This window comes from Mauremys reevesii, linkage group 10, assembly GCF_016161935.1.
Source record: "Mauremys reevesii isolate NIE-2019 linkage group 10, ASM1616193v1, whole genome shotgun sequence".
NCBI classification, from domain to species: Eukaryota; Metazoa; Chordata; order Testudines; family Geoemydidae; genus Mauremys; species Mauremys reevesii.
In genome coordinates, this window is record NC_052632.1 from 24,170,250 (window position 1) to 24,181,042 (window position 10,793).

Sequence of the window (10,793 nt, forward strand, 5' to 3'; positions counted from 1 at the left end):
CTAGTATTCAATTTCACTTTTCCTTAATTACATTGCAAAGCATATTGATCTATTTAAATTGATCCCCATTTAGGTGGGTTTTTTTAAGAAAGGCTCCGAAAGCTAGAATTCTGTGGCACAGCATTGGGATGTGTGAGATTGTAAGGAGTCAGCACCTACCTCTCATGAGCACCCCCTTTCTCTGGCTGATAGTGCCTGCAAACACAATTCTTTTTCATGGGGCAGCACCCACCTCTCATGGACGGGCTCCCTTTTCGCAGTTGGATGTGAGCCTGCTCTTGTTTTTTGGTCATACATCAGGGTGGCACTCACCTCTCATGAACACCCCCTGGCTGAGGGTTCTCTCCAGAGGTCTTCAGCAGCTCAGGGCTCCAGCTGAGCCACACACACTGTCCCCCCTGCTGGGGTATACAGTCCAAGTTCTTATCTCGGCCCCCGGTTGGGGCTATAGCCTAAGGCTTTTCCCAGAGGCACTGCCTTCTTCAACCACCCAGCAAGAGTTCATCTCACTAGGAGGCACCTTATATCGATTTTAATGGCTCTACAGTGCACCAGTGACCACTCTGGACCGCAATCTGAACGGATGATGTGGGTCAGGTAAACAGGAAAAGCCCCGCGAACTTTTGAATATTTCGAATGAAATTTTTTTTTTAAAAATCTCCAGACCATAGCGCCATAGCAGGGACTGCAGCGTGACAGCGTGACAAAGGAAAGAAAGAATCAAAGAAATGAAATGGATGGCATGGACTGGAGGCTATCCAGCTATCCACAGTTCCCTGCAGCGAAATTATTTGCTTGCATGGCTGAGCTCCAAATGCTTAGGGGTCAAACAAAGTGTCAGCAGGTCAGGGCATGGCTTGGCAATCTACCCACCCACCCCACCCCCCCCCCCAGAAGAAAAAACAATCCTCTGACTTTTTACATGTCATGTCATCTTTACTGAATGCTGCAGATAGCGCGATAGTGCAGCACACACACCAACATCCTTGCTCCCTCTCCCGGCCATGGCGATGTGGTACAATGATGGAAATCCATCCATCTCATCAGCATAAGCTGCTGATACAAAAAGATGGAAATCATCCTCATCATCAGCCTCAGCTGATGGTACAAATAATTTTCTGGTGGATGGATGGTGCAATATATGGCTGGTACCATCTCATCATAGCAACAGGGGCTGAGCTCCATCAGCCCCCCCTCAGTACCTGCAGCTGGTAGAGTTTCGGCAGGCCTCTCTGGGCTCAGTCTTCAACCAGACCAGTGGAGCCCATCTCGGTACCCTGGTGGCCTAGCCAAGTTCTATGCTCATTCCTCCTGGGCTTCAGCCTGCCTGCATTGACCTCCCCCTGGTCCTGGTACTCTTCCCACCAGCCAGGCACCCAGTCTTCAGCAGCCTTCCTGGGCTTCAGTCCTGCCTGCAGTGAGCTCTCTGCCTGCCCGCCTGCCCGTCTTCACTCCTCAAGCTCCACACAGCAACTGACTTCTCTGCTCTGTTGCTTGTCTTATATAGGGCCCTTTTGGCCCCGGATTGGCTACTGCTCTGCAGCCACTCTAGGCTGCTTGGAGGACTTCTTGCTGCTCTATTCTGGGGCAGAACCAAGTCATTTCCTGGATTTTTAGGGAAGGCAATACACAGGAAGGGTTACGGTCAAGCTGCAAAGATAGAAAGCTGTTTGTTTTGGAACAATGGGGTATTCCTTTCAACTTAAGAGAAATAAAGGCCACATTAAATATCAGTTTGGGGGGATTTAGCATAATGTAGGAGGGACTTCTGCAGGACAAAGCCAGACAGATTTTATTAACTGAATTTGGCCCTCAATGATTTCTTAGCTGAGAATTTTCTTTGCTTTTTTGAAACAATAATGTGTTTGACTGATATTACTATAGTCTGATTCAATATTGGATCTCATTTGATTACTAACTTGTGCTGAAGTCAAGAAAAAGTAGTACATGAAAATGGGTCAAGTAATGCATTATGCTGGTTACAGAAAAGACACTTGGTAAGCAGTAAGGAGTTTACATACAGTGCATTTTTATCAGTAATGAATTTCTAACTGTGGGCAATAGAACTAAAAAATAAGTGAGGAGTAAATGTGTTTGAGAATGTATATAACAGCAGTAATCCCACACACCACATTCAAGCATAACCATCAGCTATGAATCTACACCATGTACACTAACCATCTACTTCAACATGGAGCCAATTCAACATTCAGAATGAAGAACACAGCTATTTCTCACCACTCCACATAGTCACAGCCATTTGTGGAGGTAGCTATATTGTAGATGATGCTGGACACAACTGAGGTAAAGTGGAGAAACTGAAATGGTTTTAGATTGCAAAGGTTGAATGAGGTCTTACCTAGTGATTCCCTGGTTGCATTGATGATTACTGTATTAGTGTCTGTATTTGTCCAGTAAACACACTTCAGTTTTTAAGACATGGTTTCAAACAAAGGAAAAGTACCTACAACATGAAATTTAAAAATTCAAAGTCAAATTCTGCTCTTGGTCACATCAAGTGCAATACAATTGGCCTCTGCATAACAGAGCGCATAATTTGGCCCTAAGTTCTGTGTTTTGGTTGGTTTTGCTTTTTTATAAAACTGTTACTTATTTTCCCACCAAGTCCCTGACTTAGCTGGAAGGTCTGTCTAATCCACTCCCAATCCTTTAAAGACCTTTTAGCACTCCACAGGCAGCACATTTTCCCCTCCAATACCATGCAGTTTTTTGGATGATGCATATTTTACAATTATATTATAAATCAAATTATCTGTGGAAAAGGCTCCGGGACATGCCAGCAACTTCCAGGGAGCCCCCCCAAGGTAAGCAACACCGAAAGCTAACACCCCAACCCTTTGCCTCAGCCCTCTCCCACACCCAAACTCCCTCCCAGAGCCTGAACCCCAACCCCCTGCTGCAACTCAACCCCCTGCCCCAGGCCTTAGGCCCCTCCCAAACCCAAACCTCGTTCTGGAGCCCGCACCCCTCCCTCCCCACGCCCAACACCCTGCTCCAGCTCAGAACCCCCTCCTGCACTCCAAACACCTCAACCATAGCCCAGAGCACCCTCTTTCACCTCAAACCCCTCAGCCCCGGCCCCACCCCACAGTCTGTACCCCCCAGCCAGAGCCCTCACCCTCTCCCACACCCAACCCCCTGCCTCGGCCCAGAGCCCCCTCACACATGCTGAACCCCTTGGCCCCCAGCACCCAAACCGCTCATTTCTGGCCCTACTTTGGAGCCCACACCCCCAGCTGGAGCTCTCACTCCCCCCCTGTACCCGCCCCCTGCCGCAGTCCGGTGAAAATGAGCGAGTGAGTGAGGGTAGGGGAGAGCATGCGACAGAGGAGGGGAAATGGAGTGAGAAGAGGTGGAGCAGGGCAAGGACAGGGTGTTTGGTTTTGTGAAATTAGAAAGTTGGCAACCCTACCTAAGCTCCCTGACCAGTAAAAGGACTGCCCACCCTGTTAAAGTTACGTCCATAAGTAGCCAGACACTTGGAGGTACTTGAAACCATTCTGATGAGACCTATGGGTATTCAGCATGCTGTACCTATAACACTATGCACTTCTCTTTGATTAATACAAGGTGCTTTAATTAAGTCCCGAAACACTTCTGTGAGCTAGTCTGCTACCTCCATTTTACACACAAGCATAGGGTACTGAGAGGTCAAAGGCCAGATTCTGCCACCATTACTTAATGTGAATAGTCCCATTTTTAAGTCAACAGAACTACTCCCACAGTGAACAACGATCTGAGTCAGAATCTGGCCCTAGGTGACTGGCCAACGTCACACAAGATGTCTGTGACAGAGCTGAGAATACAACCCAACTTCTCCTGGCTGAGTCCTGTACTTTAACCTCCAGACTATGCTTCATCCCATTATTACATGTAAAGCTTTGGAAGCATTTTAAAATATTGATACAGTACATTCATTTCTGGGCTACTAAAGAACACCCATAAAATACACAGTGATAATGGTTTCTATAATGTTATTCATGAAACACATACAAAATGTGTATTAAAGCCAGGCATCAGAAAGAAGTCATTAATATGGGAGACTGGAGTTGGGAGAAATAAAGCTATTTATAATTATAAAGCAGCACTGTATCATAGCTATATTAATATAACATTATACTCTGAAAAGCTCATTTGATCAAAGGAGCTGAAATCTATAACAATTACACTATATACTGTTAGGGTCTGTATAACCCTCACAAAAGCCAAGAACAAACCCTCTGGGATAGTATTTAATGTATGTGATTCAGGAGTGTCTATCTATTAGAACAGTTTTTTGCAAATTGTCCTCCTCAATGAAATGTTCTCTCATATTTATTATTCAGGATTATTCTTGAAAAAAAAATTCTTCATGAATAGTGGAATAATTCTTGGTCAACTGCTTGTTCTTGATCTGTTTACTATCCAAAATTAGAAAAATTTTGATAGGGCATATATACCACATGCAGTCTTTCTGTTTCCAGATTAGGTAAGCATAGCAAAATCCTATGTTCTGAAATTCAAAATTTGATTTCTGCAAATATTCCTAATATTTCTTTAAAATTTTCTATTCGCATCAATCTTCATATCACTAAACTCATGTGCTATAATATGTACAGAAAGCAAATGCACAAGGGGCACAAAAGCAACCCAAACATTTTTTTTTATTCAAACATTTGCCAACATGTGGAAGGTGCGACAGTTAATCCGATTTGGTTAATTGGCTAATTTCATGTTGTAAATGACATTTCAAAATAAGACTTCATTTCCTCCTCCTTCTGTAATATTATCTTTATTTTAAAAACATTTCCATGGAAATATTCAAAAGCTAACAGTAGATTGTCTTTGTAAGAGTAACAAAGTATTGGCTAAATATAAATGGTCAGGGACATATTTTTAAAATGTAGCTCAGTTGTCCAAGGACTAAGAGCTCCAAGGCTATCGTCAAAATACATCTTTAGACGTTTCTGAAACTCCTGCCAAAAAGTAACTAATTGCTAACATGCATCTAAGACAAGATGTGCTGTTCTATTCTCATTGCCACATTCTGAAACACAAAACAAACAACAAAAAACCTTGACCTTTCTTCTGCCGTTTCTCAATATGAAAAAAACTATTGTAAACTGAAAAACTGAAAAAAAACTATTGTATGTTTATTTTGCTTGGTTCGGAAAATACAGTATTGGACCTAGTCTTGTGTCAACCCTAGAAACAGGAATGGAATTAACAGAAAAGACAGCAACACTCTCAAACTAAGTTTGCTTAAGGTTTAAAACCAGGGGTGATGGTGAGGAGGAGAGACACCGTACACCATGGCAGGTTGGCCTACCCAGATTGGTAGGGAAAGCATGGATAGAGTGGGCCAGGAAGGGACCAATAACCCGCATAAAGTGACACAGAGGAGCTGCAGTTGCTACTCCAACCAACAGGTTGTAATGGTGGCTAAATAAAGTAGCCCGATTACTTAGGCTGTCTGCAGGTGAAGAGAATTTCACCGGAGGAGCGTTGTCACCAGAAGCCACTTTCTACTGTGGCTTTATTTAGATTGGCAAGCACTTCTATAATTATTTAGCATTAAGCAGAATGTAAAAGGGGACAGAGACAGGCTTATTCATCAGCTCATTTCAGCCTTAGATATTACATTAATCCACACAAAGCTAAACTGAAGGTTATACTTCTGCAATATTTTTTATTTTAAAAAAACTAAGGAAAACATCATTACCCTCTGTGACATACTATACCTTGGGGGTGCATCATGTAACCCCCATATTCCTCATCTGTATATAATTGTGATATTCCATATAAAGCATGCCATGTGAGGTTTCAGGGTAAAGGTTATGATTGGCTGGAAGTCACTGTTCTATCTAAATATGTGTATCTTTAGTGCATATGAAGTTATGAGATTGTGTTTTATGGATGTCACTAAAAGATGCTTTAAGTTAGGGAATTGGCCAGATATTAGCTCCCCAGAGGCAACAGCAAGGAAAGTAACCAACACCCGGGTGGGGTGTCAAACAACCCATCAACAGCCATTGTCCAGCAAGGGAGTTACAATTCAATGACTCACCTGCATGAGGCCACACCAGGGGAATTGCTCCACCTTGCCTGGAGACTCAGGAATGTCCCCCAGACATGCCTGGACTTGTGTGTTCCCCAAGCACATGGGACGGAGGGTATAAAACAGAGCAGAGCAGGCTCATGCTTGGCCTTTCTCCTACCCCCACCCATGCTGCAAGCAACAAGGACGCTGAAAAGACTTAAGCAGAGGAGACTGGCCCAGATTTCAAGGGTGAAATCTGTGTAATAATGAACTGTAATATCCAGTGGGGTGGGAAAAACTGCTTAATCTAGACATTACCCAGTCTAATAGGGTTGAGAGTTTAGACTGCGTGCTTATATTTTATTTTATTTTGGTAACTAACTCTGACTTTTTGCCTGTCACTTATAATCCCTTAAAATCTATCTTTTGTAGTCTATCTTTACCAGTGAGTTTGCCTGAAGTGAATGGTAAATGTGCTCAGGTTTTATAAAGGCTGGTGTATGTCTACTTTCCATTGATGAAGTGGTGAACCAATTAATAAATTTGCACTGCTTATCTTGAGCAGCGGAAGATGGTATATTCCTGGGGAACAGCGTTAGGAGCTGAGGGGATTTGGCTGGTGCCTTTCCCTGTGTGATTCATGAGTGGCTCTGGAAGAATTCATGCAATATAGCTGGGTGTTGGGTCTCTACCTGTGGTTGTGCTGAGTGATAACAGCACCCAGAGGGGTTTGCTGCTGGTCACTAGCAAGGCTTTGTGAGAGACAGCCCAGGCTGGAGAGAGTTTAGGGGGCACAGTGGTCCCATAGTCCCAGGCTGCACCCCAGGGAACCCGTCACACACTCACCTAGGGGGTATACTCTATGTAACATGGATCAGAATTTCAGGGCTTGTGAAAGAGAGTAGATGAAGTAGGACTGCTTTCCTAAGTGACAAAACTGGGAGGGACAAAGGAAGACCCAAGAGAGATGAGTGTAATTATTTACTAGATAGTCTGGCAGGCCTGCTGTTTTACTTGGCAACTACATAATAACTTCTCAACATCAGACTTCATTGTGGGGCGGTGGTTTTTGTAGCTCAACACTGAGAAACACAAGAATAGTTGCACTCAGATCTGAGTGGAACAGTGATAGGTGAACCTCAAAAGGCTTTGAGGTACTCTTGTTTAACCTGATTCTTAAATATTATTGCAATGCAACCACTACACTCTGCATTAGACACCTCCAAGTTCAGGTTCAATAAAACTCCCTCAACTGTCATTGCTCATTTCCAGACAACCAACTTCTGCACTTCAAATTCCTCATGCTTTCAGTACAATCTTACCCTCCTTTGGCCCTGATAAAACAAGGATACTCCTGTAATATCAAAGACAAAATGGAAAAGGAACACCACAGTATAAATTAAATACTAACCTCTTTCGGGTGGGAGTATGTATGTGTGTAGAATCTATTGCAAAATCAAGTGTGTCAGACCATTAAATAAGATACAAAACTCACCTGATACAATGTCTCTCTACAAAAGGTGCAGTCTCTCAGGTATCATTAGTGTCACGTGATGCATCCACTACTTTTTTTCTCTTGATCTGCACAGTAAAGCATCATGGATAACACATGGAAAATGCTGAAACCGAAGTTAATGTTGTTCCTTCCCCCACCTCCCACTGCCGCAGATTTAATGAAATGATAATTTCACACAGTTAAGCATAATCAAAAAAGGACATGGCAAAAAGCGCTATACAATAATTTCAAATGCCCACCTTAGTCCTAATTCTGGCATTGGTTCTGACACATGCCCCAAAAGTCCTGTCTAGAAGAAGAATCACTGAACTGTACTAATCCTTTGACAACTGTAACCTGCCAAGACTACTACTGTATACAAAATTCACACATCTTTACTGTTATGCCTGTTTGTCTGTTTATCCAGGTTACATTTTATCAGAATTCTAGACTGTGAGCTCTCTGATGATGAGACTCTGTTTTACACCTTTGTACAGCATCTAGCATGATAGGGCTCAGCTCCTGAATTAGGCTCTCTAGGCACTATTGAAGTACCAATGATAAATAATCTGTTCCTGGCTGTCTTCCAAACCCAGAAGGCTGATACTCAGATTCTCATCCTATTGAATGGGGGGTGGGGATGTGCATCCAGGAGTAGGGCTTAGGATCAAAGTGTGATTCACATGTTTTAACAGATGGGCACCATCCAGGAAGTCTTGGATCAGGACATGCGAGCCCATTAAGGCCTGGTAAACACAATCCCTTTGCCCAAGCCCCATTTTTCCAGCTTGGTATCACCAGACGCTTAACACACACACACCTTGATTTCAGCACAGAATGAAGAAACAGCAAAACTTCAAAGAGCTCTCATTATCTGAGCAGGGCCCACAGAGAGCTAGACCATTCAACCATGCATCTACAAAGCAGGATCCATGATCTTGCCTTCCTTTGAATCTCCACTTTAATTCATCTCAGAAAACTTTCAGCAAAACTATTACAGTTGATCAAAATAAGAGCAACTAAGACAAAACTGAAACATTACTACCACCTAAATATGAAATTTAAATTAATACACCTTTTCCAATGCTCAGATAGACCAGAAGTTCTCAAACTGTGGGTCTCAGCCCCATTTTAATGGGGTCACTAGGGCTGGCATTAGACTTGCTGGGTCCCGATGCCAAAACCCAAGCCCATGGGCTTCAGCTTCAGCCCTTGGGCTTTGCCCCCCGGCCCTCCACCCAGGGCAGAGTAGCTCAGGTGGGCTCAGGTTTTGGTCCCCCGTCTTGGGGTTGTGTAGTAATTTTTGTTGTCAGAAGGGGGGGTCACGGTGCAATGAAGTCTGAGAACCCCTGAAATAGACTAAATGAATTAAAAGCCTCTGTTAAATTAAAACAATCTGATTTCACTTATTCACATGGAACAGCAGGTTTTGTCAACTGGAATATTATGAAAGTCACTTTGCAAATCAAAGCATAAAAGTCATTATCTCAGAAGCTAATTTTCAGTGTAATAAAAGGAAAACATCAAAATACTTACAGTAACTAAAAAAAGTTCAACTGTCATTCACTGCAGTGAACCACATTCTTGGGCATGTCATGGAGCCACTTCCCAATTCAAAAACATCCTTCTGTAAGAATGCAGTTTATCACCCTGGTTAAAAACACACAGAAAGTAAACGCTGGGTAAAATTCAGTCATGATGAATATATACAACTACTAATTACATCATATTAATTCAGTGCATTCTTAAATTCCATAACGTGGACACATAACGTGGGCTGGAATGTGTTAAAGCATATAACATTCACATAACTCGAAATAATTGTCTTCAGACAATAAGGACTGCTTATTACTTTCATTTTCTTTTAAATATTAATATCCACACCACTAGTGCACTGCAGTGTTGATGAATGATCTGTACCTCATACTGATCTTAAAGAACTCTGCAAAGGCTTTCTTTAATCTGTAATTAAACAATAAAACCTTTAGGGGAGCTATTCATCTGACAGTCTGTTTTCTTCCTTCTGGCCCCTGCAATAATTAAGTTCTGATGGAATTTTGGCATTATTGTAAGGACTTGGTTTATTATAACTTTCAATTAGTTGCTACAAAAGACAAAAAAGGATCATGTTACAATGACTCATAATTTAAAATTGCACAGTAATGCTGGTAGTAACAATAAAACACACATTTAATATTTGCCGCGTTCTTTAGTTTCCATGAAAAGTTGCTCTAGGAGGAAAAATGCATGATATGAGTTTCAGCACTTCTCTTAAAAACTCTCAACTTCTCATAGTAGATTCTGTCCTTGATGGTTTTCTCTAAGCAAACCTAATCTAAACATTTATTTTTTTCCCTCTGGAATCCAGTTGTATTACATCAGAATACAGAAATGTACAAATTACCGGAATTTATCATTCTGAAGGATTTCATTTACTCCAACACTACTCAGTGTCTTGTGAGTATTCCAAGTTTATGGGCCAACAGCCCTTGACCAAATTTATTTGACAAGCTGAAGGTTTTGCTATTTGTTTATGCTGTATTGAGGATAAACTCCACAAAAAAAAGCCTTTAGGTTTTCAATAGAATCAATATTCTCAAAGTATAAATCACATATTAATTTTTCCATATATCATACCCAATAAAGATGATTTATCCAAACAGACACATAGATCTTAGTTTGCAAAAAGTACTGTGTAATATATATAAAATCAGATCCCAAGGTTCTTTGAGTTTTTATATTTAAAATATCAGGCCTGATCCTACAAACCCCTCTCATTCGCATGGTTCCTACTCATAGTGAATAAGTGATTGTAGGATTGGGCCCATGAGATGGGCTGATACATGGATTTCCAAGCTTGATCCTAAAATTCATTGTGCTTGGAAGTAGTCGTTACTCATGGGAGCAGTAGTAATAACAGTATGTTGTACTAATATTGCACTCATCACCCAAAGAGCTCAAGGCACTTTGTAAAGATGAGTAAGCATAATTATCCTCATTTCACAGATGAGCCACCCACTTTACGACTGGATCTTAGGCCAGTCATACAAGACATTAATTTTTCTCCTGATCTTTACCACACCACAGCCCTTCGCATTAGACTGGTTAATATGCTAAAATTTTACTGTCAGCAAAATGTCTCAATAATATAAAGTAACTAGAGTACAAAAAGCCTTGCGTACTTGAGGAACGATTATTTGATTTTCAGCTCTGCTTGTCACATCAGAAGTTGTTAACGTACAACAAGGAAATCCTTTA

General features: G+C 41.8%; 1 long non-coding RNA gene across 1 annotated transcript in view; it reads right to left on the reverse strand.

Moving 5' to 3' along the window:
• The window catches only part of LOC120373662, a 33,204-nt gene extending 24,019 nt beyond the window's left edge, over positions 1 to 9,185 (reverse strand). Inside the window, exons 1-2 of the long non-coding RNA XR_005585634.1 lie at positions 9,072 to 9,185; positions 7,536 to 7,621 (exon numbers count right to left, since the gene is read on the reverse strand). This is a non-coding gene — a long non-coding RNA (uncharacterized LOC120373662). The remainder of the gene's footprint in view (positions 1 to 7,535; positions 7,622 to 9,071) is intronic.
• Positions 9,186 to 10,793: the final 1,608 nt, after the last annotated feature.